Source organism: Chanodichthys erythropterus, chromosome 3, assembly GCF_024489055.1.
Source record: "Chanodichthys erythropterus isolate Z2021 chromosome 3, ASM2448905v1, whole genome shotgun sequence".
Taxonomy (NCBI): domain Eukaryota; kingdom Metazoa; phylum Chordata; class Actinopteri; order Cypriniformes; family Xenocyprididae; genus Chanodichthys; species Chanodichthys erythropterus.
Window position 1 is genome coordinate 11,125,376 of NC_090223.1, and position 27,983 is coordinate 11,153,358.

At 36.5% G+C, this 27,983-nt stretch overlaps 1 pseudogene; it reads right to left on the reverse strand.

The window, feature by feature from the left end:
• Positions 1-637: 637 nt before the first annotated feature.
• On the reverse strand, positions 638-27,540 carry LOC137003203 (zinc finger protein 721-like; annotated as a pseudogene).
• Positions 27,541-27,983: the final 443 nt, after the last annotated feature.

Genomic DNA, 27,983 nt, shown 5'->3' on the forward strand with positions numbered 1-27,983 from the left:
CCTTTGCAGTCAATATGCGTCCTCAATGCACTTTTGCTGAGTCCGCACTGGTACAAGCATTTCCCGACAGTCAAAGCGGCATTATGTCATGAAAGTGCAGACTCGTAGGAAGACCGTGAGTGTTTAGGGTGCCATTTGGGACAGGGCTTCTGCATTGCTCGTTCCTCACCTCCTCACGGTGCAATTTGAGAACTGAGATGTCCTTCAAGATGGCTGAGATTGATTGGTTTCTGGGTCACAGGAGGATAGAGGAGAGAGGAAACGAGGAAGCATCAATTTGAGTACCCCAGCTTTGAGTGGAAAATCCTTTATTAACAACATAAAAATAACAACGCAGAGGAACAACCACTGTACATTCAAATACGTTTGAAAACTCAAATAGCACAAGTATCAATTTTTCAACAAGCCATTCAGATCATTTCACTTTATTCTGACTGTTTAACTGTTAGAAACACATTATTTAAGTCAGATTTGATAAAAGCCTATGAAACTGCTCTATTGAAGGACAATGTTATTTCTCACAATATGGACAAAACATCGCTAGTGATGCAGCATCGGCAGTAGATTATTAAAATGGGTCAAATTGACATAACATCTCTACAAGGATTACACGCCTTCTCTCTTTCTTCCAGCTGCTCTCTTTCTGCTGCTTGTTTTTCCATTCTCAGCCTAAAACAAAGTAAATACAGTGAGCATCAGTATGTTCTTCAGCGAACCTCTTTTTTCTTCAGTATCATGATTTTTCTTTCTGCAGGATCTCTCTGTCCTCTCCTTCGAAGATGCTTTCTAGTAGTTCTGCATAAACACAAAGAAAGTTTCATTTTCAACAGACATGATTTGAGATCTATAATCAATATATGAGACTCTAAGACTAATCACACATTTCCTTCACTTCACAGAAAAAGTGCACAAGCAAAGCTCCAAAAATGCTTCACTTTAAGCTCTTCAAATAAACTCATAAGCACACAGTTTAACACGGCTTGCCCTGGACGTCGTTCAGATGCATGTGTTGTTTACTCTGATGTGATATTCCTATTGTGAAACTTATATTTAATGGTTATATCCTTATCTGTAAATGTTAGAAAGTCATGTGAGTATTTTGGTCAAATGCTTGTCCTGAGAGCGAGTGAGTCTCTGTTCAACTTTACAGAACGAGCTCCAGCAGCTCAAGCAGACGAAGAGCGATAACTCTGACTAAAACATTGTAAGACAGTAAATGAGGGTTTCAAATTCTACATGCAAAAGGAGAGACAGAGAGCCAACTAACACAGAAGAGACTTTGTTTCTCAGCACATAAAGATGAACTACTTACTGTAATTTCAGACTGTGGTCATGTGGTTTCTCCACTTCATGGATCTTCATGTGTATCTTCAGGTGACTTTTAAAAGAGAAACTTTTTCCACACTGATCACATGTGAATGGTCTCTCTCCAGTGTGAACTCTCATGTGAACATTAAGGTTTGCTGATTTTTTTGAAACTTTTCCCACACTGATCACATGTGAACGGCTTCTCTCCAGTATGAATTCTCATGTGAGTCTCAAGATGATGTTTGTGTGTGAAACTCTTCCCACATTGATCACATGCATGTGGCTTCTCTCCAGTGTGGATCATCATGTGTTTCTTAAGATTTGATGTTTGTGTGAAGCTCATCCCACATTGATCACATGTGAATGGCTTCTCTCCAGTGTGGATCCTCATGTGATCTTTAAGGTTTGATGATTGACTGAATCTCTTCCCACATTGATCACATGTGAACGGCTTCTCTCTAGTGTGGATCCTCATGTGAATCTCAAGACTTCGTTTGGTAGAGAAACTCTTTCCACACTGAGTGCAGGTTGTAGATTTATCTGCTCTTCTTTTCTTTAAAAATGTCTTTTTAGTCTTTGAGCGACTCAAAGGTTTTTCTCCAAGTTTGTCATGATGTTCCTCCTCCACTTCACTCAGTTCTTCACTCTCCTCACTCTTTTCCATCAGGTCTGTAATGAAAGGACAAAGTGAGCCTGATGTAGTAGCAGAAAGTAGACAAGATTTCTTAAAATTGTGGTGCTCAGGAAGTGACATCATCTAGGCTCTTTCTACAGCATGATGGGAAATTGTAAACTACAGTATTCAATATTTGAAGTGGAGCAAAAAAGTTAATCAAAGTTGTCTGAAGAAGAAGGTTTGAGGACAACTTTGATAAAAAGATTTGGTCCACTTCAAATGTTGACTACTGTATATTGAAAATGTCTAAAATTCTGGAAATGTTGCAAATTGTGATCCAGATATAAAATAAATGTAAAATAAAACAGTTAAAATAATATTTAGATTAATCTGATGTTGACAATCAATCAATCCCTTTACTGATCATACGTTAATTTTGTTTTATCTAAATCTGCTAAATTGTTTTTGAATCTTTCTATCATGAATGTTGTTCAGCATCATCAATGAAGAATAAACACCAACCTCTTTGTTCTTCAGTATCTTCAGTGTGTTTCATTCTGCAGGGTTCTGGATCACTCATGTTCTCACTGTCCTCTTTAATAAACTCAGTCTTTGCAGATTTCAGCTCTTCCTGATGCTCTGATGCTCGTATGATGGGAATATTCCAGCATTTATTGGAGAACTGCTGTGGGAGGAGCTTCGATGGTGATGTGAGTGATAAGGGAGGAGCGTCACTGATGATGTGTGTGATGAGCGAGGAGCTTCATTGGTGATGATTTCCAGTGTGGGAGGAGCTGATCTAACTAAATCAAAAATATATCAGTTTGAGATTGTTTTTTTATAATAATTGACACTTCTAAGCATTTATGCCTGTCTCTCTATTCATTGTAAATAGATGCTAATAAATAAATATTTATTATTGCTAATCTTAACATTCTTCTTCTTCATTAAATACAGCTAGAAATACAGAAAATAATATAAATAATGTAAATTCTTCCAAATATATACGTAACGGTAAGAAAAAGTAAACAGTTAAAATTATAAAGACAGAAATAAATGCCTATATTGTAGTCATCAAATCACCCCTCAGTCTGCTGACAGCAATGAAATGAGTTTTAAGTGTCAATTTACAGCAGATCTGAAGACATCAGCATAATAAATGAGGTGAAAACAGGAACTATTGACATGAAATAAAGAGTGTTTTCAGCAGTTTCTCTGTTAATATTGATGATCCTCAGACCATCAACACTCATTCAACAAGACATTCAGATCATCACACTTTATTCTGAGTGTTTGCTGTTAGAAACACATTATTTTAATCAGGATATATGCTAAAAGCCTAAACTGATCTATTGAAAGACAATACTGTCATTTCTCACAATATGGCATTGATAAAACATTGATAACACTAAAACTAGGTCTGCATGACTCTGGGGGAAAAAGCTAACATGGCAATGTTTTGATTATTTGTAATATATATTGAAAACAGTTTGAATGGTCAATTCAGATTTTAAATTGGGTGGTCAACAATGATTTGAATATCTATTTTTTGGAAATAATTTAGTCTAGGATGATTCTGATCCTATCCTTCATCACTAGAGATTGTCATAAAGTCTTTTTTTTTTTTTTTTGCCCGCATAAAGTATTCTCATCACTTCATAACATTAAGGTTGTAGTCACACAACCTGTTTAAAATATGTGTTTAGTAGCTTTCTAAACGTTTTTGAATATTTTAATTATCTTTCTGTCAATGGAAGCCTCACTGAGATATCGGATTTCATCAAAGTTATCTTAATTTGTGTTCGGAAGATAAACAAAGTTTGTCTGGCTATCACCAGACCAAGCTCAATTTAAAATCGCCGGCAGATCAGGCCGGGTTTACCCAGTCTAAAACAAAGGTTTTACGAGTGAGGAACGACATGAGTGTGAGTAATTAATGACAGAATTTTCATTTTTGGGTGAACTAACCCATTACATTGAGAAGGTTAAAAAAACCTTGACAGTACAAAACATTAACCATCTAAAGCAGCAATTAGCATTACATATGTGAAAAATGATGGCTAAAAATAAAGATATAGCTCTTACCTTCTCCTCTGAGAACTCCCGGTGGACTGACGACCGTTACAGCTCAAAATGACGCGCATGCGCAGTACTCCAAAAGACGTGAGAGCTGCTAGGGGTTCAAATTGCGTCACACTTATTAACATCGTACATCTATCGATTTGTATTCCTTTATTTATTTATATTTGATGTGCAGTGTTTATATTTAAACACTATATTACACTTAAATTAAATTACAAATAAATAAATTAGTTAATTAAACAATAGGCTAGATAAAATACACATTTGTTATGACTAAAAAATGACTAAATGTAAATGTATGTTAGCTTGACTTTTTTTTGATATTTTTTGGGAAGATCACATGTGAACAAAAGTGGTCAATGAGGAAAATATGTGGAAATTCATGTTTTTGTTTTTTTGTTTGTTTGTTTTTTTTTTTGTTTAATGGAATATATTTTCTTGTCCCTGAAATACATTTTAAAATATATTTTAAGTATATGACTTGAAACAAAATATACTTTCAGTTTCAAAACTATACTTTATCAATCTTTACTGGTTACAACACTCATTTACCATATATTTAAAATATCTTTTGGTCAGAAAAAAAACATTCTCCTCATGGGAATGACCAGAGTCAGCGCCAGAGCAGATCTACTGGAGGGGCATTGGGTCATCGGCGGGAGGGCACTGCCGTTTGAGAAATATTTTTTACGCAGTGGCGACATCAGACATGGGCAGTATTTCAATTAAATGTATTTTAAATACGTATTTAATTACTTTAGTGTATTTTGTAATTTGTATTTTGCAGGTGTGGAAAAAATAAAATGTAGTTTGTAACAAAATATTTTGAGGGAGTGTATTTAGAGTATTTCAAATACTTAAATACTTAAGAAAAATCACCATATGCTTATCACCATAGTAAATGATTTTGCCATATTTTCGGTCTGATGTTGGCAATGGCAATGGCTGCGTCCGAAAACTGTAAAATGCTGCCTTCTGAGGACATATTTCAAGGTAGGAAGGCATCAAGGCACGTCTGAATCCAATGTTAGCTTCACTTCCTCTCTCATGAGATACCTTCATCTGATCGATTTTTGAAGGAAGCATAGATGTGTCCTTCACTGCCTTTGATATCCCACAATCCTGTGCTTTCCATTCTGTGACAGTTGAGCTAGAAAAATAAAGATGGCGTCTGAAATTTGCTTCTCAGTTTGTGTATAAATGTACGATTTTGATCAACATATTTCAATTTTGATATCATTTCTATCGAGAAATTACTACTGTAGTAATTAAATATTTGTTTAGTTCTCACCAAAGCTTGCGCTATATTGCTGTAGATCATTAAACTGTTTTACGCTGCCTCAGAAGTCTGTCCGAAATCAGTTTCATGAGGTACCTTCATGCACAAACGCTGCCGTACAAGTCATTCTCTTATAAGACAGCGAGACAACAAGACAGCTACCCAGGTTTTCGGACGCAGCCTGCGTCCAGGTTAGATGCACGAAAATCACGTGACACCCTTAACAGCTCTGGACCGGGCTCCCTCCAAGAAGTGAACGAGTTTTGAACACAGGAGAAGAAATGGCGCTGCCACGCTGCTCCTCTTAAAAACGGCATTAAGGTAAAGTGTTTTGTGAAAAATATACAGTCTACACACATATTGCACACTTAATGGCATTATAGAGATTGTCATAAGCTCGTAACTCCACTGACATCCCCATGCTAAGCAAGCACTCACAATATAAAATGTATCTGCAGTTTTTACACGTTTTTAAACGTATTACATGTGAGAAATATTGATATTCCTACGGATTTTGTGTAAAATAATCATCAATCCTATTGTTTTTCAATAATTGCGCACGCAGCGCGATTCTACAATGGAAAAGGCATACGCAGTCAGGGCAGTTAGTGTCGTGTGTAAAACAAACCCACACATATTATGATTAATGTGTACTTTGTAAAATGTTTTTTACAATGTTTTATCATTCATGTAAAATGTGTACCTTGAATGCAATGTAAGTCGCTTTGGATAAAAGCGTCTGCCAAATGCATAAATGTAAATGATTAATCATATATATTATGATTAAAATGGAATTTTGATTTTGTGACAAAAAATCTCAGTCGGTTATTTTTTCCCCCTGGAGTACTAGCCTATCCCCAACATTTTCTGCAGTAATGTTAGTTCTCCACTGATCTGAGGTAATGAGCTGATTACCTAGTGAGGTAGGGGTCTTGGGAGAAATATATATATTTACCACTCTCAAAATCTATTTTAAAGGTCAGGCTATAGGCCTACTGAGGTAGGCTTAAAGACATTCATTTAATGTACATTCAGTAAAGCAATATGGTGTGGATTTCTCTGTATTAATTATGAAGAAGTAATTGATTTAAAGTGAATAGATTTCATTCTGGCAAAATGTTTTTGTGTTATTGCTACTATTTGTGTTATTGACCTTCCAGTAATAAAAAAAAAGACTTAAAATTATTGTGGGAGTATTTTTGTATTTTCAAAATATGAATTACTTGTATTTTATTTAAATACATTTTTCACATCAGTATTTTGTATTTTATTTTGTTACATTTCATGAGCCAGGATTTGTAGTTTGTAACAAAATAGTTTTTGATGTATTTGTGCCCACCTCTGGGCGACATCACAGTTCAACACAGCAGAAATGCAATAAAAAAGAGAAACACTGTGACGAACAGGGCGGGCGAGAGCCGTGAGGGAACGGCGCGAGTGATAATGAGCCTGCGAGGCATGCCGGCCTCGAGTCTCTCACGGAGGAGCTCCGGAGGCATAAAAGGAGGAGCGACATCAGTGAAGGACAAGAGAGGACCAGGCCTGGACTTTATTTTATGGTTTATTATGTTTGTGTGGCCGGCAGACGTCCGCAATGGTCTGCCGGCATTACTTTCGTTTTGTTCTTTGTTTATTTTGAATTAAAGTTTTGTTGAATGTTCGCCGGTTCCCGCCTCCTTCTTCCCACATCTACTAACCATGTTACAAACATGTTTTTTTATTATTATTTATTATTATTTGTGAGTTTCGTTTATTCTTGTTAATTTCTATATCATGTAGCCGCTTTTCCATTACACATTTGCGCAAAACCTTTGCGGTTTTTTTAACCATTTCGTTATTTCGGCTTGAAATTTCGTTTGTTGGAAATATGAACTGAATTTACAAATGCTTTTGAAATTAAAAACGTTGTGTTTAATAAACAAAATGAAGACAGCGTTTGGAGTGGTCTCTACTCAAGATCCATCTCAGTCACACACAGCGTAGCTATACGCAAATAAATGCAGTTTACCCATCTCTGACATGTCAGAAATAGTTCATCCACCTCTCAACAGTTTTATGCACTTCCAGAAAATCCTTAAGTAGGCCTACCACTTGTTATAAACATTAGACAACACCAGCCTCCATCATCAAAAACACCCCTGGCCTGTTCAACATATAAGTAACATGACAGAATCGCTGACATAACTGAGGCACGCATTCGGGCAGCAAGTAGCCAATTGGACAAGCCACGCACCAGGCAGAAATGACATAAGCCAATGAGAATGCGTATCAGTAGTACGAGTGTGTAAACTCGTAGAATATATATGCCAAAATGAGTTTTGGCGTGCTTATGGTACACAGTTTTTTGCGTGCATATGATACGCACTTTATGGCATGTATATGGCACGCTCTTGGGTAGGATGGGGGATGGGGGTACATATAATACGCCATAATCATATGCACGAGAAAAACTGCGTACCATAAGCATGCCAAAACTCATTTTGGCATATATATTCTACAAGATTACAATCTCAGACTATTTATACGCATTTTCGTGTGGATATCTTACAGGCAGCCAAGTATAAAACACATACACAATTCTACTGCTTAGTAGGCCTTATCATCAAAGCCAGGGCTGGCTTTAATAAGTGAAATGAACAAACGACTTACCCTCAGAAGAGTTGCATGCGACGAATGTTTTCGTAAATCCATTTTTGGTCTATAATTAGGCTAACAGTTAGCGCTAAATGTCTATGATAAAGACGGACAAACTGAAATGGATTATGCACGCAGCGCGCTGAAAATCAAATGTAACAAGTTTACTCAGCAACTAATAAGCATTGACCTATGATGAGCAAGCCTAGTAAAATGTCATGAACAACCAAAATGAATGTTTTCCCCGTTGATTTCATTTTATTTAATTTAAGTTACAGTTTGTACATTTAATATTAAAAGAATAACTAAAAGTTTTTTTTTTTTTTTGGTTAACGCCATATCCTGTGGTAGGAGGGGCATCAATGAATAATGGGGGGGGGGCACGGCCCTCGAATGCCCAACCATAGCGCCGACACTGGGAATGAAATCATTTTTTGGGGTGAACTATAAGCTTTAATCAGTTTCACATCTTGACTGAACTATATGTTCTACAGAAGTGCACATTATTCACAATTGTCTTTTTATGACAGATAATACTCCTCTAATGCACCAAAAGGCTATTGTGATTGGCACATATTATATTTTAACTTAAAGTCCAAAGGTGTAAACTGCAGAACCACCAATGTTTTGTTTTTCTTGGTTTAGTGTCTGATTTTGTGATAATGAACAATCCGCTGTCTGTACTTAACCTGTCACTGATGCACCCAAGCCTCATGATGTGATACGTCGTATTCCACTGTCATATATGCAATGCTACAGGCTACTTATGCTAAACCATTATGGTAACAAATACGCATATTCATGGGAAATACCAGTCGTCTCTCACAGTTAGAAGAAGCATGTGTGTCCTGTGAAGCAAACGGCACAGATTAGAGGTGTAAGAGACACAACAGTCCTCAATCAGCATAATGACGATTCCCTCGCATCTGATTCAGAGCATTAGCATACTGTGATGGCGATGAAGAAGGCCATTGTCCAACATTTAACTCTCATGAATACTTTAAAAGTGATAACGGGAAGAGTTACAACCATATTTCATGTCAATAGTTCCTGTTTTCACCTCATTAATTATGCTGAAGACTTCAGATCTGCTGTAAATTGACAATTCAAGGATTAGTTCGCTTAATAATTCATAAGATACTCAGCCCCATGTCATCCAAGATTTTCATGTCTTTCTTTCTTTCTTTTGTGATGTAGGCAGAAGTACAGATCCAGTATCTGCTATATATATATATATATATATATACAGGGCTGGAAATGGCTGAGATTCACTGGGCGGACTCTATATGGGAATATTATTTTTATTATTATTATTATTATTTTTACTTTCAATTACTTTTCAGATATATTTAAATATAAAATATTATACAATTATATAATCTGCTAACATTAAACAGGCCTATTTCATGTTTCCGCATAGATCTATGCTATGTATATGTACTATGCTATGTACGCAAGTTTTTTTTTTAAGCATTTTTTTTTTTCAAATATATGCATGTATAGTGTGTATATAAACAACTATATATTTTATAATGACTGTAATTACACATGTACATTAATATGTTTTAAATAGAATTACGATTACTGTAGGATATATGTAGCAGGGCATTCAGTAACTCTTGAAAAGACAAAAATAAAGTGTCAGTGTATTTCATTAGATTTTAACTTTTCCAGTTTTTTTTAAAAAAATGTAGTATTTCCTCACGTTTTACCACTGATTTTTAGTGACAGTCGATATGGGCTACTGGCGATGAGAGTTTCCCCCATCCTCTCTCCTCTCCTCTCCCCTCCCCTCTTCTTACAGCCACTACGCCCATTTAAGTTGCATTTTTCAAAAAGATTGTGAGCTAGACTTGAGCTGAAAGAGGGGGGTTTCATGACCCTTTAATTATCAAGCAAGCACATTGAAAGGTCAGTGAACAACATTTATGAATTGTGTGTGGCACAAACATGTTCATTCAACAGAATCTTTGCTTGGAGAAAATAACCTGTTTGATTTTGGCCAAATTAAAGATACATCTAGGAATTTGCATATGCGGTGCAGACTGAATTGAACAGGTCACAAACCTGTTCACACATTTTAAATACATTTGTCCTCGGGTTAAAGAAAACTGAATGTTTTGGATGGCTACACAGCAAATTCTGGTCTTTGGAATAAACTCCCTGGTAGTTAAAATCAACTCAATCTGAGTGTACATGCGTGACCATCAAATAGACTCCAGCACAGTGTTAAAATAACTCTGCTCTTGGAGTTGAATTTTTAACACTTTTTTAGAGTTAAAATTTAACACTTTCTGGAGTAAAAATACTACTCCTACAGTGAGTAACTGTAACTCTGAAATTGAGATAAATATGAACTCCTTTACCAGTGTTAAATTCAACACTTAAAAACATTAAATTTTACACTTCTTAGAGTTAATATTTAATCTTTTATGTGAAAATGACTACACTGAATGCCATACTCCTCACTAACTGCTTTTATTTAAGCAAATCCATACATTAGCTTTAGAAATTCCATGCATGGACACACTTTGAAATTAACTGCAGTCATAAAATACTGTAAAATCTAACAGCAAAATGTTTACATTTAATACATGTAGGCATCTAACAGAGTGCCAAATAAAACTGCTTAGTAAAATTGTATAAAACATTGTCAACACATTACTGCATCATATAAAATAAAGCCAGCAGGATTATAAAAAAAATAAATAAAATAAATAAAAAGTAGTGCAGGATTGTGTAACCTGAGGTAGACACTTATACATCAGATGAAGTAACAAGGAACAAGTTCACAGTGAACTAATTTAAATAAGAAATCAGATAATACAACTCTCTGATACAACATAAAATTGTGTATCACACCCATATGACATTTGGGCATCAAAAGATTTGAAATGTCTTAATCTTTCCTTTCTATAACCAGTTCCTTGGTAGGTTTTCAGTCACTTGAAAAGCATGGAAGTGATCATGGAAAAATGTTTCAAAAGGATGAAGTGCAGAGGAAACAACTTAACATTTTGGTTAAACAAGACAATTAGTGCTTGTTCAACAGCCTTGCTCTTAGCTCTTTGACTCTTGGAGTTTCCTCAGTTGTACTTATATCGATATTGTACACAGTTGTCTGCAAAAATGTGTACAGACTGGACAGAGCATCATCATACTTCACACTGAAAACAAAATGGGACTTGAACAGCTCGTCAAAGGCACCCAAGGATGTACATGATTGACAAGGCAGAACTTTTCTGTCCAAGACAATGTAAAAGGTGGAAACCTGTGCTTTTGAAGTCCCTGAGGCGAGAAGATATGGCTGAGGGTTTCCTTCAGTTGTCAGGAGATGATCATCAAGGCTTTGGCATGACTGAAACATAACATAAATGTCCCCTTTATAAATAATTTGTTAAAAATTAGGCATCAAGTACAATATTTGGAATAGGATAGTCTTAACAAACCTTATGAAATTTGACCAGATGATCTGTTGCCTCTCCAACACTGATCTTCTTGGGACGCTTTCTTCCAGCTGGTTGTGGAGTAAGAAGATGAAGCAGGACAAATAGAGAAGCCATGTCACTGTCCCAGTCTGGAGACAGAAAATAACAGTAGTTATTTCAAACCAGTCTCTTTATGGCATCATTAAGTTAACAGCGTGGATTGTGTATCATAATACTGTTAGTGGGGTAGTTATTAGTTGTGTGATGGAGAGCAAACTAAATTTCTAAATTTCATACTGTACATATTCAAAGCCAAGGGGACTTTTCCACGCATCACTTTTTTTAAATTCAAGTAGTTATGAACAGCATTCACAAAGCATTAATTTACTGATGAGCTTTTGTAATAGACTAAATTTTAAGAAATAACTGTGTTGTGTTTTTAGCAGACTTTTGGAGATAAATGTTTTTGGGAAATAATCAATAAAAACTTTAACCAGAAGATTAATTGATTCAAGTAAAAACATTACTATTTTAACGATGACTGTACCTGGTTCATCAGTAGGATCAGATCCTTCTTTCAGTACAGCTTTCAGATGCTGTTTCAGGAGAGCAGTCTCTTTAAGGTTCCTGGCCTCCTGGATGACTTTTGCTTTGAAACCATTTTTCCATTTTTCCAGAAACCTTGAAGCAACCTCTGCTCCAAACATTAGTGAGAAGTCTTGCAAAATCTAATTAAAAAACAAAAGCAAACCGTTTAAACATATAATGTAACATAATATTTTTAATAAAATTTCATATTCTTATTTAATATTTACCAGTCCTTTGACGTCCAAGAAACGAGGAAACATTTGTAGTACATCAGCTGAGCGCTGTGGGTTGTGAAGAATCTGCTGACGGTATTGGAAAGTTTCTCTCATCTTCTGGAACACTAAGTCACGGTCAGTTGTGTGATTGAGGAGAGACACAGCTTCCAGACATTCATCTCCCATTCGCTGGTCATCGGTTCCAATCGTTCTTGATGATGTGGGACCTCCTTTTAGCTCCACTCTGCTCTGTGATGTAGAGGTGGTTCTGAATTTACGTTGCACGGTCTTTATACGCCACTCAAGAAAGCCTTTGTTGCTCTGAATGTCATAGAAATGTTCCTGGGAGGAAGCAGTATCTTATGTTAGACAACATAATACAATTACAGTGACTCAAGTGTGTATAAGATGTTTATGGTTCGGCAGGCAAACTTACATATCCTTTTTTAGAGTATGGGTCTTTCAAAGATGGGAACAGGGACACAATCCCAAGGGCATGGAACTCCTTTGTTGCTTTACTGACAGCTCTCCTGCAAAGATTAAACTAATGTCTTAAGATTCTTGTCTAATTTTTTTTTAAAGGATAAAGCCATGTCTTGAAGGTTCTTACCCTTCTTTTTCATGCATGTGAGCTACAATTATGTTCACCATTAACCGCCTTGTGGAATCTTTCAAACTCCCAGTGTCTTCATACTCTTTGATCACAGTCATCCCTGCTGTCTTAGAAGTTAGAATTTGCTTTATATTCTAAAAGAATTTTTTTAAAAATTCATTTAGAAAAATTACAACCACACTTGGAATTTTTTAAACAAAAACATTCACCTTAATCAAATAACCATACCATTGAATACTTTCAAAATGCATTTCTTTTCCAACATTATGTCTACAGCATAAGATCTATTTGTACGGAAGTAAAAAAAAAATTAAATTTTTTGCACTGAAACTGTCCGTTAAAGGTTGAAGCATTTGAGATCCAGAATCACTGCTGCTTGAGATAGACAATGTATCTGTCAGACTTGGGGAGGAGGGTCCTTCAACAACCCCTTGCTGCAGGACAGTCAAATCTGAAGTTCACAAAAACACATTAAAAGGCATATACAATTGAAGAACTCTTTTATGTACCATAGTGGATATATCCAGGGTCAGACAAAATAATCACATTATATATATCTCTGCTTACCACAAGTAGTGAGCGTAACATATTCTGTCTGATCTGAAGAGGCACCAAACTCTGTCAGGTCTGAGAAGTCAGCAGAATTCTTGGATGTTTCAGCAAACAGAAGTTCTGAAATGCACACAGTTTGTCTCTGAGTCAAGACACAAACTCAGAAAATATCTATAAAACAAAACAAACATTCTTTTGATGTCCTACCATCATCAGTGTGGATGATAAAACTAATTTCTTTGGTTGTTGCAAGTTCTGGAAATACATCCTCATCCACCTCTATGCCCTGGTCATCTGTGACTTTCAATGTTGTATTCTCTGGTATCATAAACTTCTGTTGGACTAAACCATAATACCAACAGGTTATTTACAAAAGAAATTACAAAACTGGTACTTAGTCTTTATTAACTAAATACTAAATTTATAACTTACCTGCACTAAGAAAATCTGAGAAACAAACTTCTTCCAGTTTTATATATTTATTCTTCCCTCCAAGTTGCACTTTTATCAACATTGTGACCTGAAATTATAGAGAAAACATGTTATTTAACATGAACATGTTATTTCTCACTCTCTGTGTCTGTGTGTGTGTGTGTAAGCTGAAAACCACGCACTCTCAAGGGGCTCGCACACCGGACGCGAAGCGCAGCGCCGCGTCTTTAAAATTCGAACACATTATTCTCTATGAGTGTACGCACACCGGCGGCGACATTCGGCACCTGTCCGCGGCGCCCAGAAAACAATGTTAAGACATGTTGTGGCGCTGAGCTTCGCGTCCGGTGTGCGAGCCCCTCAGACGTATTTATCATAGCTGTTACAATTAAAAAAATTACAGGCCTAACGTTACACTTTCATCAAAATTTATTTTATTAGCAGGGTGCACTGCAGTTTATTTAAACATTATGCTACAGACATAAGGCTGCTGCTGGATAAAAGATATTACCTCGTCGACTAGCTGAACAGAATGAAGGTTTTTTGAGCGGAGTCACCTCTGAAGTTTGACGGCAAAACACACATTTTCAGAAACATGGTGAAAGGAAAGATGGTTAGCTAATGTTAGCTCGTTCACATAAGAAAAAACAAAAGAAAAAAAAACCCCGCACAAACCAGCCACATGTTCGAGTTAACTTACGGTCAACAGTTCGCCACGACATTACAATACATAACGTAACAGCTACGACAAAACGTATCTCCGTTAGAAAATATCAAACATTTTGAAATATATATTTTTAATATGTATATAAATACGCTTTTACATACCTCACGACGAAGTACAAAACTCCATCAGTCCTTCGTGCTGCTGAACCAGGGTCGTGTCATGGCGCACTTTCTTAACATTTAACTCCAGACGTGGTGTTAAAACACGCTCCTGAACACCAATGAATGAACTCCAAAATAAAACACAGCCAAGGAGTATCCCATAACACAAACTTTAGTCAGAGTTAACAAATAAACTCCAAAAATCTAACTCTTTCACACTTTTATGCCTAACTCCTAATTTTTCAACTCCAGAAATTTGCTGTGTACCACTCAGTTTAGTATAGTTTGAAAATCAACAATTACACATTTAAAAGGGAAATCCAGTTTTAATGCAAAATGAAGCTGATGTGCATTCTAAAAAGCAAAATAATTTGGATAATAATCTAAATATAATAATATAAACTCATCCCTTTTCTTAAACAATGGTTAAAAGGGTTGAAAGATGATGTTTATCATTTTATAAAACTTTTTGAGGATGTTCCCATAGACATGGTGTTTAAAAAAAATAAAGAGTATTTATTGGGTACAAATATGTACATATATTTCTGTGTTTATGCTTTCAACTGTTTTTCTGGCCATTATTAATATTTGGAAGAATTTACATTGCATTTTTGTCTGTATTTGTAGATATGTTCATATATTGTAATAAGAAGAATAAGGATAGGCTTAGAAATTTACAATAGACATACAGAGAGAAATGCTTAGATGTGTCAATTAGTATTAAAACAAATATATTTTTTGATTTTGGAAGATCAGCTCCTCCCACAGCAATCACATCATCAGTGAAGCTCCTCCCACAGCAGTTCTCCAATAACTGCAGCCTGCAGATCCGATGCTTCTCAGCCTAAAGCAGGGATGGACAACTCCGGTCCTGGAGGGCCAGTGTCCAGCAGAGTTTAGCTCCAACCCTAATCAAACACACCTGAACCAGCTAATCAAGGTCTTTAGGATTAGTAGAAAGTTATAGGCAAGTGAGTTTTTATCAGGGATGGAGATAAACTCTGCAGGACACTGGCCCTCCAGGACCGGAGTTGTCCATCCCTGGCCTAAAGGCATCTTGCAAGTATCATACATTTGAACACTAAACAGTGATTTAGTGTTTGTAAAACTTACCTTTGTCAGCAAAGGTGTTTTATTACTGAGGAAACTGATGACTCTTTTCCAGATTGTCTTTGACTTTTTCCTACAGCTCCATTTCCAGTTCCACTTCCGGTTCAACCCTGTCATTACTCATTCTTACCTACGTATGTGTTTGTTAGTTAGTTAATAATGATCGTGCACAATACATATTTGGTTCTGACTCCGTCTGCTAATAAATTGCCTCTTAAGTGATTTAGTTCCTGACTACATGCTCTGAGTAGTACGATACAATAAGAATGTTGTTTTTCCATAACCTGGAAATTAACATTTCTTAGAATAATAAACAATTAACACTGAGTGTTCACTGGACAAACAGGTTTATTGATTGTAATATTAATTTTAATGTAGCTACATCCCGTTAATCTGATGAACTGATTTACATATTCATAATTAATCATAATTAATAATCATAATGAGTTATGAATAATTATTAAGATTTCCCTTTTGAGTTAATTTGCTACAATCTGAGCTCTGATCTGAGCAGGAAACTTTCCCAAAACATGTTCTTTTCTCTTATTGAGAGGTACAGACAATTCAAAATTATTTTCTACTGTTTGAAAAGGAAAATAAATGCTTTAACATACATTGAAGCCATTCAAATAATTTGACAGAAAGATAAATATTGATTTAATAACTTTAAAGATATATATTGAAGTTGCAGTGGATTCCAGAATCCACCCATTCAGATTGACATCAATTTAATTTTGGGGTGAACTATTCCTTTAATCAATTTCACAATTTGAAGTGCACATTATTCACAATTGTCTTTTCACGACAGTTAATACCCCTCTAATGCACCAAGAGGCTATTGTGATTGGCACATATTGGTATATGGGACATTCTAACTTGAAGACCAAAGGTGTACATTTACATTCAGTCATTTAGCAGACAATTTTCTCCAAAGCAACTTACAAATGAGAATATTAGAATCAATCAAATCAGCATGAGTACTACAGTATGTAAGTGCTGTGTGAAGTCACAGTTTCATCAGTTAAGCGCTTGTAGTAAGGAATCTTTTTTTTAATGCACAAATAGATGGATAAAGAGAATAGAAGTAAAAAAAAAAAAAAAAAAGATTAAGATAGATAAGAAGTGCTACACTTTTAACACTTTTCATCAAGTGTTGATGAAAAAGATATGACTTTAGCATTTTTTTTGAAAATGGCTACAGACTCAGGTGACAGGTCATTCCACCAGCCAGGAACAGACACAGAGAAGGTCCGTGAGAGTGATTTTGTGAAGTAGTGAGTTAAGGTATAGTGATGCAGAGCCAGTGGTTATTCTGTAGGCAAACATCAGAGCCTTATATTGGATGCGAGCAGCTACTGGCAGCCAATGCAAACTGATGAAGAGAGGTGTGACGTGCTCTCTTCGGTTCGTTAAAGACCAGTCTTGCTGCAGCATTCTAGATCAGTTGTAGAGGCTTGACAGTGCATGCTGGAAGGCCAGCCAAGAGAGCATTACAATAGTCCAGTCTGGATATAACAAGAGATTGGACAAGAATTTGTATGGAATGCTCTGATAGGAAGGGTCTAATCTTCCTAATGTTGTACAAGGCAAATCTGGAGGACTGTTGTAGCAGTCCTCCAGATGATCTGTGAAGCTTAAACAATCATCCATAACCACTCCCAGGTTCCTGACTGTCCTGGAAGCAGTAATGGTTGATGACCCAAGTTGAATTGAAAGGTTATGATTAAGTGTTGGGTTGGCATCGACTACAAGCAGTTCCGTTTTTGTAAGGTTGAAATAAAGGTGGTGGTCCTTCAGGCAGGTGGCGAAAACTGCATAAGCACCAGTGTTTTATTTTTGTTTTACTTGGTTTAGAGTCTGATTTTGTGTCATAACACACAAGACATTTTAAGTTAAAAAAAGGAACAAAAGTTTATCATACCTTATATTGTATGTACCTCCTAAAAACATGTAAGGCTAAGACTCAAATCTCTGTCATGATAAACTGACCCTAAAGTGGAACTTTTAGCATTTCTGAAGATTACATTTGGAGTCTAAAGAATAAGAAATGTATCTGGAAATCTCCTCTAGAGCAGTGGTTCCCAACCTTTTTTTATGCCAAGGCCCACCTCCTCTCTGAATCAACACGGCACAGCCCACCTGAACATCAATAATTGCGGAATCACGCATGCCTAATGGACAACTGCTGTATGTCACTGTAATCGTCTTTACCTTCACTACTATTGTCATCCATCAAAACCTGACCCATATCTGTGTTACTCTCGGTTTCCAGGTTAATTTTGTAGTAAACATGGAAACACCAAAGACGCTTTTATATGTGAAGTTCCTAAACGTAATTTAGGGAGGAGCGAGCCTATCTAATCATCCAATCAACAGCCAGAGTATATAAGCAACTGCTTACCTCTCATCAGTCGCAGCTGTTCCAGCATCCCTCCACCTTCCCAAACTCCACCTTCATCTCAGGTACCTTGCCCTATGTAATCATATCCTATATTTATTCACTGGGGGGGGGGGTATATCAGAGCTCGAGTTGAAGATGCTTCATCGAGCCCCTCCTCAGTGGACAGCAAGCCAAATTAGCTAACCTAATACCCTGAAGATTATATGGGCAAACCGAACTCATTAAATTACATGTTTTATAATACAAGGGAACAATGGTCTGGCTACATTTATAAACTAAGTATTGTTATATGCATCCTATTCTTAATCTGTAGAGTTTATTATGGAGTTGGCCCACCCTTTGCAGCTATAACAGCCCCAACTCTTCTGGGAAGGCTTTCCACATCATTTAGGAGTGTGTTTTTGACCATTCTTCTAGAAGCACATTTGTGAGATCAGGCAGTGATGATGGCAAGAAGGCCTGGCTCACAGTCTCTGCTCTAATTCATCCCAAAGGTGTTCTATTGGGTTGAGGTCAGGACTCTGTGCAGGCCAGTCAAGTTGCTCCACACCAAACTCGCTCATCCATAGTCTTTATGGATCTTGCTGGTGCACAGTCATGTTAGAACAGGAAGCGGCCATCCCCAAACTGTTCCCACAAATTTGGGAGCATGAAATTGTCCAAAGTGTCTCAGTATGCTGAAGCATTAAGAGTTCCTTTCACTGGAACTAAAGGTCAAGCCCAACCCCTGAAAAACGACTCCACACCATAATCCCCCCTTCACCATTACACTTGGCACAATGCAGTCAGGTAAGTACCGTTCTCCTGGCAACCACCAAACCCAAACGCAGAGAGCGTGATTGGTCGCTCCAGAGAACACGTCTCCACTGCTCTAGAGTCCAGGGGCAGCGTGCTTTACACCACTGCATCCGACACTTGGTGATGTAAGGCTTGGATGCAGCTGCTCAGCTATGGAAACTCATTCCATGAAGCTCTCTACACACTGTTCTTGAGCTAATCTGAAGGACACACAAAGTTTGGAGGTCTATAGCTATTGAATCTGCACTATTGTCACTTCCCTGAAATACGACCCATAGGAGTGTTTACTAAAGTGGCGCCCCATCGACAACAGGACACTTTCATTTAAATGCATTGTTACCTTTTATCTGCATTTGGGTTTCGCTTAGGTCAAATGGCAGAGAATTGCAATATATAAAAATATGCAATCATGTGATCATTTATTTTGTAAAAACTGTGTTTTAAGTTCATAGTAACTGTTCTGAAGCCTTATGATGTGAATGAACACTAATCTGACTAGAACAAACTGTGAAATGTATATATGATACTGGATATCAAGAGTGAAACTGTTAATAATGTAGACAGACAACAATCTCATACAATGTCAGTCATGTGTGCAGTAAAATATGATTTATTAGGCATGTAAAAGCTCTATTGAGAAAATTAAAAACATTAAAAGCTCAAAAAAGCAATCATAATAGGCTACTTCATTGCTTTCAGAGATAAAAATATTCCTGATTCAAGCAGAAAAAACAAATGAACGATAACTACTAATTTCCTTCATAAAAGAGAACTGAGTGACACAAATTCATTAAGAAAATGAACACAAACTCCTGAAGATGAATTTTGGATGACACAACCTCTTTGTTCTTCAGGATCGTGATGTTTCATCTGCAGGTTCTGGATCACTGGATCTCTCTGTCCTCTCCTTCCAGATGATTTCTGATGGTTCTGACAAAAACAAACAAGTTTCATTTCCAACAGACACGATGTGAGATGAATAAGAAATATTTCAGACTTTGCATTAAGGACTAATCACACATAAAATAGTGACATTGATCATGTAACTCAAGACTGTCCAAATCATTCAAAACACAAATCATATTTGTTAGTGATTTGTCATAGTGATTTGCTATGAGTGAATTGTTATTTCTGATTGTTCTTTAATGTCCTCTGTCATAAGTAGAAAAGGAAATGGATTATGCATAGTAAGCAGATCATTTCTGCTCTAATGAATACTAATTTATTCACTTTATAACTATAAAACATCCTCATCTGAACACCACTGCCTGAATACGTGTATGTGTGTTTATGCTTCAGATGCAAAACTTAATTGTAAGAAACTTGTCAGATTATGATGATGTTTTAACTGATGGTATGATTACTGATTTTATATATTTGAATGTGTTAAATGTTTTTTCATCCTGGCCCAGACTTTGCGTGTGAATGGTGAACCGTTTTTTTTATCTGGTTTATTGAAACGGACAGTCCAAAAGAACCAGTTTGCAGATAAGATCCGAACTCCCCATCACTGAGGCTGATTGGTTAGATGTCGGTTGTTGGTCTCAGCCGACTAACTTGCAAACAGTGTATCTGAAATTTTACTGAGTCCCCCTTTAAGATGCAGATCTAATTCACTTTTAACAACCTAATTTTTATACTGCAAATTTTAATTTTGTGCCTTCACCACACACCAGCCATATGTGGAGAGGAGAGACAGAGAGCCAACTCACACAGAAGAGACTTTGTTTGTCAGCACATAAAGATGAACTACTTACCGTGATCTCACACTGCGGTGATGTGGTTTCTCCTCTGCATGGATCTTCATGTGTATCTTCAGGTGACTTTTAAAAGAGAAACTCTTTTCACACTGATCACATGTGTGCGGCTTCTCTCTGCTGTGGATCCTCTCATGTCTTTTCAGATCTGTTACCTGCCTGCATCTCTTGTCACAGTGTGAACACTTGTAAGGTTTTTCTCCAGTGTGGATCCTCTCATGTATTTTTAGAGTTGATGAATGACTGAATCTCTTGTCGCAGTACAAACACTTGCAAGGTTTTTCTTCAAAGTGAACCCATTCGTGTGTTTTCAGATTTGCTAACTGATTGAATCTCTTGTCACAGTGTGAACACTTGTAAGGTTTTTCTCCAGTGTGAATCCTCTGGTGCACTTTTAAACTGATTTCATGAGTAAAAGTCTTCTCACACTCAAAGCACATATAAGCTTTTACACCAGTATGTATTTTTTCATGTGTTTGTAAATTTTGCCGCAGTGAAAAACTCTTTCCACACACAGAACATGAATGTGGCTTCTCCTTCCTATGAACTGTCAGGTGTCTCCTCAAGGCTGATGCCCAAAGAAACGCCTTCCCACACTGATCACATGTGAATGACTTCTCTCCGGTGTGAACTTTCATGTGAACATTAAGGGTTGATGATTGTCTGAAACTCTTCCCGCACTGATCACATGCGAACGGCTTCTCTTCAGTGTGGATTTTCATGTGTTCTTTAAGGTGTTCTGATCGGGTGAAACTATTCCCACATTGTTTGCATACATACGGTCTCTCTCCAGTGTGGATCCTCATGTGAACATCAAGACTATGTTTGTTTGTGAAGCTCTTTTCACACTGATCACACATGAACGGCTTCTCTCCAGTGTGGATTCTCATGTGATTCTCAAGATTTTGTTTATTTGAGAAATGCTTTCCACACTGATCGCATGCATGCGGCTTCTCTCCGGTGTGGATCCTCATGTGTTTCTTAAGGGAATCTGATCTTGAGAAACTCTTTCCACATTGATCACAAGCGAACGGATTCTCTCCAGTGTGGATCCTCATGTGAACATCAAGATGTTGTTTTGTTGTGAAACTCTTTCCACACTGAGTGCAGGTTGTAGATTTCTTGGCTCTTCTTTTTTTTATAAATGTCTTTTTAGCCTTTGAGCGACTCAAAGGTTTTTCTCCAAGTTTGTCATGATGTTCCTCCTCCACTTCACTCAGTTCTTCACTCTTCTCGCTCTCCTCCATCAGTTCTGAAATAAAAGGACAAAGTGAGCCTGATGTAGTAGCAGAAATAGACAAGATTTCTTAAAATTGTGATGCTCAGGAAGTGACATCATCTGGGCTCTTTCTACAGCATGATGGGAGAACAAGAAAATAATCTCAATCCATTGTCTCAGATTTCATTCACTTCACAAGTTTTGGTGTTTACTGATTACTAAACTATGTTGAACATGTGTAAAATTCTGGTAATGTTGCAAATTGTGAATCAGATATAAAATAAATGTAAAACAAAACAGTTAAAAAAAAAATTTTTTCCCTTCAAAAATATATTTATTGGCTTTTGTTTGAACATTACAAAACAATAAAATAAATAAATAATAATAATAATAAAAAAAATCACAGGAAACCTAGAACAGAACTAAAACATAAAATAAAATAAGTAAAATACATTTACATTTACATCACATTCCACAGCCTTTCACTATGTAGTTTAACTTTACTATTTTACAAGTTATTAATAGTTTTACTGGAATACAAGGACCAGATTATACATTGGACATGATCATTACAAAGAAGACAAGACATGGGTAGTTCAATCATCACAGGTTATCTGATCTACATGGTTGCAGTAGTGCAAAAATGGAGTCCAAATTTTATAAAAGTCTTTTAGTTTCCCTTTAACTACATATGTCAATTTTTCCAAGGCAAGGTTGTTAGTCATTTCTTTAAACCATTGATTAGGGGAGGGCCCTTGTGTCTCCTTCAATTTTAAAGCAATAACACGCTTGGCCTGAAGCAAACTAAAATCAATTAATTTGCGCTTCCTTGCATTCACCTCCAGATTTACTGGATATATATGGAATAAACAAAATTTGGGAGCAAGAGGGACATTTTCTTCAGTCAATTTACCAATCATAAGAACAATCTCCTTCCAGAATCTTTGAATCTCATTGCACTCCCATATGCAGTGATAAAGGGTACCAATTTCTTGTTTGCATTTTAAACAACTGTCTGGAATATTGGGATTAAATTTATGTAACTTGACTGGGGTAATGTAAGTACGAAGGAGCCATTTATATTGCAGCAATTTACACCTAGTATTGACACTGTTGTTTTGTGCAAATAAACAAGATTCCATCCATTCTTCTTTAGAAATATCTTCCTGAAGATCATTCTTCCAAGCTGTTAAATAAGATAATGAACTCTCTTTTGATCCCTCTAAGAGTATATCATAAAACAAAGACAGATTGCCTTTATCCCTTAAATGTTTTAAAGTGTGTTTTTCTATGATTGACATAGGGGGTTCTGAATACGTTTTAATTTCAGAACGAATAAAACTTCTTATCTGTGAAAATTTAAAAAAAAAAAATGTTTCTGAGGAATGTCATATTTTCTCATCGGTTCTTCGAATGACAACATTATACCATCCTTGTACAAATCTTTTACTTGGCTTTTTCCTTTATACATCCAATTTTTAAATCCCTTATCACTTCTCCCAGGCACAAAATTTGTATTACCCCAGATTGGTGACAAACCTGACAATGTAATTGCTTCATCTAAAAAATTGTGAGCTTCATACCATACAGAGATGGTATTCCTAAGAAAAGGATTATGCATGTTTTTTTGAGCATTTTAATTGAGGAAGAGTAAAGATACCTCTGTAATGGAATTGTTATCCCATTTTTTTCTATATCTATCCATGCTGGAGGTTCCGTATCCAAAAAGTAGTACATAGCAGAACATAACTGAGCTGCCCAATAGTAAAGTTTTATGTTAGGAACCTTAAGCCCTCCCCGTTCGTATGGCAAGTAGAGCAAGGACAGACGTAACTGAGGACGTTTGTTATTCCATATAAATTTTGTGAACGTTTACTTGAGTGTAGCAAAAAAGGTGGCCGGAAGCGGACGTGGAATTGACTGGAAGAGATATAAGAATTTTGATAAAATTGACATCTTTATAATATTTATACGACCAATAATAGAAATTGCCAATGCATTCCATCTCTCGAGTGAGTCAATGACTTTCTTTACTAATAGGACATAATTAGTTGGAATAATTTCTTTTATATTTGGGGTTATCTTAATTCCTAAATATGTAAACACTTCAGGAGAGCAGATGAACTGCCTATAGGTCAAAAAGTTTTTTTCTTTCATCCCCATTCAATAACAGCAAGGCACTGTTATTATTATTAACTTTGTAGCCTGAAAATTATCCAAATGTTGTTAGCATATTATTAAGTGCTTGAATAGAAGATTCTAGATTTGTAAGAAATACCACAATATCATCTGCAAACAATGATAAGCGGTGTTCCCTCTCACCTATCGTGATACCTTTTATTTCAGGATTACTCAGGATATTGCAAAGGGTTCTATTGCAAATAAAAATAAAAGAGGGGACAATGGACACCCTTGACGTGTACCTCTACTTAAATTGAAGGGTTTTGAAATTTGGCTATTTGTTATTATCTATGCTTGTGGGTCCCTATAAAGTAACCTAATCCATTTAATATATCCCTCACCCAGCCCATATCTTTTAAGCACCTCAAAAAGGTATCCCCATTCAATCCTGTCGAAGGCTTCTTCTGCGTCCAACGACAGGATTGCGTGGTCTTTGGCATTTTGTCTTTTGTATAGTATATTTAAAACTCTACGTATGTTACGTATGGCTTGTCTTCCAAGCACAAACCCATTTTGATCATTCATAACAACATTCGGTATAAGAGTTTCAATTCTTTTAGCTAGGGCCTTACAAAGAATTTTAGTATCACAGGACATTAAAGATATGGGCCTATAAGATGATTTTTCATTGGGGGGTTGCCTGGCTTTAAAGCAAGAGTAATTAGTGCTGATCTTAATGAAGGAGGCAGTATTCCCTTTTCAAATGATTCATTAAACATTTCAAGTAAATGTGGTAAAAGTTTTCCTGCAAACGTTTTATAAACTTCCATTGGGAGGCCATCAGGCCCGGGGGCTTTTCCACTACTCATGTCCTGTAGTGCCTCCGAGAGCTCTTCTATGCTTAGATTTCCCTCTAAATTACTTCTTGTTCCCTCTAATAATTTAGGAAATTGAAGATTATCAAGAAAGCTGTTTTGTCCTTCTAAATTGTTGCCAAATTCAGATTTGTATAAATTTTCATAATACAATTTAAAAATTTTATTTATTTCCAATGGATCTACAATCTTCTCCCCATTTTCTAAAGTTAATAAATTGATGGCTCTGTCTGTTTGTATCTTTTTAATTCTCCAAGCAAGCAACTTTCCTGATTTTTCTCCCTGATCATAATAGGATTGTTTTAGCCACATTAAATTCTTAGCTATTTTACTACTAGTTAATTCATTATATTGGGCTTTTAATACAAGAAGTTATTTTTGCTTAGCAGGGTCGTTGTTGCTGAAGAGGTGTTGTTCTAATACTTTAATTTGTTTTTTCCAAATTTTCTAATTGTGCCTGAATCTATATATTTGGATCTATATCTTGTGTAGCTTAATATTTCCCCTCTAATATAAGCTTTGAAGGCCTCCCATTTGACTGAAGCACTCGTCTGATTTGTATTAATTTGAAAATATAAGTCTATTTTATCATCCAGAAATGTAACAAAGTCAGGGTTCAAAAGCCATCTTGCTTGAAATCATCTTGACATCTTTATAATATTTATACGACCAATAATAGAAATTGCCAATGCATTCCATCTCTCGAGTGAGTCAATGACTTTCTTTACTAATGGGTCATAATTAGTTGGAATAATTTCTTTTATATTTGGGGTTATCTTAATTCCTAAATATGTAAACCCTTCAGGAGAGCAGATGAACTGCCTTTAGGTATATAAGTCTATTTTATCATCCAGAAATGTAACAAAGTCAGGGTCCAAAAGCCATCTTGCTTGAAATCGAAATCTGGAAGGGGAAAGTATGAGATTATCTAATTGAATTGTAAACATGATAGGGGCGTGATCAGACAATAAAATACTAATATACCAACATTTATCTACTTTTGACACTAGACTGTTAGAGATTAAAAAATAATCTATTCTTGAGTATGTTTTATATGTGTTAGAAAAACACGAGTATTCTTTTTTGCTGGGGTTAAGATACCTCCATAACTCAATTAAATTCAGATCATTTATATATTTTAGGATAATTTTTTTAGATTGTTGATGGGTATTATCTATTCCTGAAGATCGATCATACACTGGGTTTAATACACAATTAAAATCACCTCCAATTACATAATGTCCAGGAAATTATGATATTGTGAGGAAAAAATTCTGGTAAAAGCAAGGGTCATCTATATTTGGAGCGTATATACTAATTAAATTAATGTGTGTCGACAAGATTGTACCATTAAGAACTATGTACCTCCCTAACGGGTCTATATGTTGCTGTTTTAACTGAAATGGAATAGACTTGTGTATCAGGATCATGGCTCCTCTAACTTGAGAGGTGAATGAATTCCTACTTGCATGCGAAATTCAAGCAGTGGTTGTACGCACAGACCGAATGAAGTCCTCTGTCTCCGAGACGGATTTAAAGATGTGGCGCTGGCCGGAATGTGTAACTATCAGGTGTGCTGGATACAGCATGCCGTAGCGGATTTCCATTCCTCTAAGTTGGGCCTTAACTCCATCGAACTGCCGTTGACGCTGGCGAGTCTCGGCTGACAGGTCCGGGAACAGGCTGATCCGTTGTCCTTCATAGCGCAACTCCTTCATTTTTCTAGCTGCCCTCAGAGTCTTTTCCTTATCCTGATAGTTCAAGAACTTCATCACGATCGCTCTTGACGTCGTCTGACGGTTTGGGTTAAGTTGTCCTACCCGGTGCGCTCGTTCGATGACCGGTGTAGAACTGAACGTGTCCTTCGGAATCTTTGGGAGCAGGTCTTCAATGAAAGCGCACATACTGGAACCCTCTGTTTTCTCGGGCAGGCCAACTAGTATCAGGTTAGAACGCCTTCCGCGGTCCTCCAGGTCCTGCACTTTGTTCCGTAAAAATTCTGTTGTTTCTTCAAGTTTTTTAACTTTGTGTTGGAGGGCAGAAACGTCCTCTTCGGCTTGTGAAATTCTCTCTTCTGCCTCTCCTATTCTTTGCGATTGGGACAGCAAGTCTGATTTAATGCCATTCATAGCATCCAGCATATCGGTGGATTGTTTAGTCAAGTCAGCTTTCAAAGAATGAATTCATCGTTTGTAGCCGCGCTAAATTCGCTCTGTGCTTCAGCTAGCTTTTTACTAGCTATCACCAGGTTTTCTTCCTCCATCTGCACAGACGGCTTCGAATGCTGTCCAGATTTGATGGTTTTTGGTGGCATTTCGTCCCGTGAGTCTTAGAAGTGAGTTTTTAACACTTATATACGAGTTCTGGTCTTTCTGAAAAAGTTTTTCATAGATATTTAGCAGTGAGCCTAATGTGTGTGACTTATCAGCTGCACGTCATAACCAGAAGCCAGTTAAAATAATATTTAGATTAATCTGTTATTGACAATCAACACAAAAGTTTCTCGAATCTCCCTTTACTGACCATACGTTACATTTTGTTTTATCTAAATCTGCTTCAGTATTTTTGAATCTTTCTGACGTGAATGTTGTTCAGCATCATGAATGAATGAAGAATAAACACCAACCTCTTTGTTCTTCAGTATCTTCAGTGTGTTTCATTCTGCAGGGTTCTGGATCACTCATGTTCTCACTGTCCTCTTTAATAAACTCAGTCTTTGATGATTTCATCTCTTCCTGATGCTCCGATGTTTGTCTGATGGGAATATTCCAGCATTTATTGGAGAACTGATGTGTAAGGAGCTTCACTGGTGATGTGATTGCAGTGGGAGGAGATTCACTGATGATGTGATTGCAGTGGGAGGAGATTCATTAATGATGATTTCCAGTGTGGGAGGAGCTGACCTAACTAAATCAAAAATATATCAGTTACTGAGTTTGTTTTTTATAACAAATGACACCTCTAAGCATTTATTCCTGTCTCTCTATTCATTGTAAAGTAACTGATGCTAATAAATAAATAATTATTATTGCTAATCCTAAAATTATTCTGCTTCTTCATTAAAGGGTTAGTTCAACCAAATACTAGTCATTTATTATTCACCCTCATGCTGTTTCACACCTGTCAG